Consider the following 4,232-nt stretch of genomic DNA (forward strand, 5'->3'; position numbering starts at 1 on the left):
TTCCAAACCAGACTAGCCAGACTGATTACTTGAAGGAAAAAGATTTGTCAAGGGCAAGATACTCTTCACACTTTACAAATCTGCCTTTCTTTTCTTTCTTTCTTTTCTGTCTTTTTCCTTTTCTTTCTTTACTTGCTGTCCTATCTCCTTTCATTCAATGTGTGGTCTCCGTATTTGTTTGCTCAGAGCCACTGACTCACAGAGAACATGGGGGACATCTGGGTGTCGGGCTTCGCTGAAACTCTAGAAGTGATGGCTCAGGTCTTGATCGCTGCTCCCCTGCTTCCTGTGTCTACAGAAACAACAAGTTCTATACTGCTGGAGAGAGAGAGACCAACACTTACCAGAGACATCAGTCTCTCCTCCTCATGTCTTCCTTTTATTGTCTTGTGTGTCTCTCTCTCTCTCTCTCTCTCTCTCTCTCTCTCTCTCTCTCTCTCTCTCTCTCTCTCTCTCTCTCTCTCTCTCTCTCTGTCTCTCTCTCCCTATTATGGCGAAAAAATCGTGTTACTATCTTTTTCTTCCTCCTGACATATAAAAATGTTATCTAACAACTTTCCTGTGCTGAATGGCAAAGGTTAGATATGAAGATGTGCTGTAGGTCATTATCAATCAAGGAAGACTTTAGAGTGTCCATCATTCTACAATTGGGATTACTCTCACACACACACAGACATACGCACAGACACACACACAAACAAACACACAGACATACACACACACATACACACACACACACACACACACACACACACACACACACACACACACACACACACACACACACACACACACACACACACACACACACACACACACACACACACACACACACACACAGAACCGCACATACAGATCCGTTAAAGGTTTTGCATGCCCAGTTTGAGAGATGATGATAACTGAAGCCAGTGATTTACAGCAGTTGTGCAGTTGTGTGCTATAGATCAGCTAGACACACTCAGACTAGAGTTAACCCTTCACACTGTGAACACTATAAAAACAAGAGTCTTCACTCACCCATTGCTGACTAGGGATGGCTAATGATGTCAGGATGTCTGCCATGGCTCCCAGCATCTGGTCAGTACGCCCCTGGTTCTTCTGCAAAGCCTTCATACTCTCAACCAAGACATACAACACACACAACTCTCCTCCTGGAATCTGCGACTTTGGCTGCTTGGGCTCTTTTTCTCTTTTCCTCTTCTGCTGCTGTTGTGTTTTGCCCTCCACTCCTCCTCAATCTCTTACAGTCTTACTCTCTCTCTCTGTCTGTCCGTCCATGTCCAGGCATCGGTGTCTCAGAGCAGAAGCAGCAGCAGCAGCAGCAGTTGCAGTGTCAGTAGAGCAGCCACCTAGGCTTGGCCCTGACCCACAGGAACTTTCACACACATGAATAATTGATCATGGAGGCGAGGTATGTTTTCGTCTGGATGCGGGAATAGGCTCTGGCTGCGGTCCCAAAGCAAGTCTTCGGTCCGTGCTCCTGGCTCTACTTGCTTGAAATGCCCAGAAACACACACATACACACACTTGTGCACACAGGTGAAAGCAACCACACCAGGGAGTCCTCCTCTGTTCTGTAGCTCGGCGAGGGTGACTAGACCAGACAAGAGTCCTGCATGGAGACTAGACTAAAGCATGAGAAAACAGTTCAACATTTCCTCTGAGTCTTTTCTCTCTGTTGGTGTCTCCAAGTCCCGTTTGGCCTGCAGCCTGACCTCTCTCTTCTCCTCACTGTTGCTGCAGCAGTGAGGTCTGACTGGAGGGGACACCTCACCCCCCGCCCGTGTTTCTCCTTCATTGGCTGAGTACAGCCTCCCCCCTCCTCCCTCATAACAGAACTCTCTTTCTATCCATCCATCTTTACTTTCATCTCTTTATTTTTTCTCATCTTCCACGCTTGTCCGCTTTTACGCTGAAGGGAATCAATTATTTCCCCTCAGAAGTACCTTGACGGGTCAGGCCGGCTCCTCCCACCTCTGCTGTGACCTCTAAAGAGCAAGGGGGCACACCCAAATATGGTATGAACACACAGTGGAGCACAACTCCTATAACAAAATGGAGAAACTGTCGTCGACATGCACACCCAGATGTAGTTGTGCTAAATATGATTTATGATAACAGGATTTTGGCTGATAGGGTTTATGTAATCACAGTATGGTGTGTGTGTGTGTGTGTGTGTGTGTGTGTGTGTGTGTGTGTGTGTGTGTGTGTGTGTGTGTGTGTGTGTGTGTGTGTGTGTGTGTGTGTGTGTGTGTGTGCCTGTGTGTGTGTGCGTGCGCCTGTGTGTGTGTGTGTGTGTTTGTGTATATGTGTGTGTCTAGCTAAACCAAGCCATATTGAAATCAAGCCTCATAAGGATCTGCTGTAAGAAGACAGTCTGTATAAAATAACCCTTAGCTAATAGTTCCACTGGTCATCGGCCAGTGGAAACACTACACAACCATCTAACCCTCCCTACTTGAACAGCAGTAGTCTGCCAAACACACTACACAACCATCTAACCCTCCCTACTTACACAGCAGTAGTCTGCTAAACACTACACAACCATCTAACCCTCCCTACTTGAACAGCAGTAGTCTGCTAAACACTACACAACCATCTAACCCTCCCTACTTGAACAGCAGTAGTCTGCTAAACACTACACAACCATGTAACCCTCCCTACTTGAACAGCAGTAGTCTGCTAAACAATACACAACCATCTAACCCTCCCTACTTGAACAGCACTAGTCTGCTAAACAATACACCACCATCTAACCCTCCCTAACTTAAACAGCACTAGTCTGCTGAACAATCTGCTGTTCCCTCTGATTAAATGTCTGCAGGGTTCATAACCATGTCAGCAGATTCCTTTTACAACGACAACCACATTTACTCACAAAGAGAGATCCTCCGACTGAATATCAACTACATCGAGCCATCAGGGGAACAAGCTCCTATAGGAAACACAACTTTTATTATTGACTTTATTGAACAGTGAATGTTAAGTGACTGTGAATAATTGACAACCTAATAATGGGCAGTTTGTCTGGCAGATTGCTGGGAAGGATTTAAAAGACACCCCCCTCCCCCAAACTGAGGTGAGGGTAGAGTGTGTCTACCTGGAAAAATCCTTCACCGGACCAAAATGTATGTACTTTTATTCACATTATTTTGTGAACTTGCTGCGACTTCAGGCCAACTTCTAATATCCTAATGTGAGCACTCCCCATGTATCTACAATTTATCCTCAAGGCTGTTCATCAAAAATGAATGAGGATTTTGTTGTGTTCTTACATCACGCAGGTTCCTATAACTTTACAGACTCTTCAGAATAAGAGCTGAATGATGGTATTTGTGAAGGAGGCGGTTGGGGAGTTAGCGTGACATTGCTGAAAAACATTGTAGCAGAGGTTGTGTGAGTCAAGGCCAAGCGGTATTATAAGAGAGGTCCTGAACATACTGCCAAGAATCTAATATTAGCCCAACACATGTCTGTCTTTCGAATCAGTTTGCTAGCTTGTGTCGTATTGTGGAAACGCAAACCAGCTGCCGAGGGTTGTGTTTGCTTTGCTGCCCTCTTGTGGGGAAGGATGTCAGGCAATTTTAATTTTCGTGTCATTATGTTGTATCTAAACTGGTGAAGAAACTAAATAAAATGTTCTGTTGAAGCACAAAATGTTACCCTGCAAAGTATATAGCCTAAATTACTTTCGTATCCTTCAACCGTCAGTTTGAAAAAGGAAGAGGAGGAGGAAGAAGGCAATATAAACTAAATTGTGCTCTATGTGTTGCCTTGCCGAGTAGGTTTACAGCTACCGGTAGACCGGTTTAACTCTCACTCTTCATATCCAATGTACCCTGTATCCCTACACTGATTCCTGAGTGAATCCAGATCTCTTATGTTTCTGCCCTCCAAGTTCTTAGGCTAATGTTCTGCCCCCACACCCTCATAGTTGTGTCCAGCCAACTTCCCTTTCCTCTGACTAACTTCCTCTGCGCTTTTGTTTTTTTCCACCATAAAAGCCATAACTCGAGCTGTCACCTCACCACAGTTTTTTGAATCTGCCACGGCCTCCGCCGTTTGTCTGTGAATCCGTGTTTGAACGGTTGCAAGTCACGTTGGATAAAAGTGGCAGCACAGTGTGTGTGTGTGTGTGTGTGTGTGTGTGTGTGTGTGTGTGTGTGTGTGTGTGTGTGTGTGTGTGCGTGTGCGTGCGTGCGTGTGTGTGTGTGTGTGTGTGTGTGTGTGGG

The sequence above is a fragment of the Gadus morhua genome, chromosome 1 (genome assembly GCF_902167405.1).
Source record: "Gadus morhua chromosome 1, gadMor3.0, whole genome shotgun sequence".
NCBI classification, from domain to species: Eukaryota; Metazoa; Chordata; class Actinopteri; order Gadiformes; family Gadidae; genus Gadus; species Gadus morhua.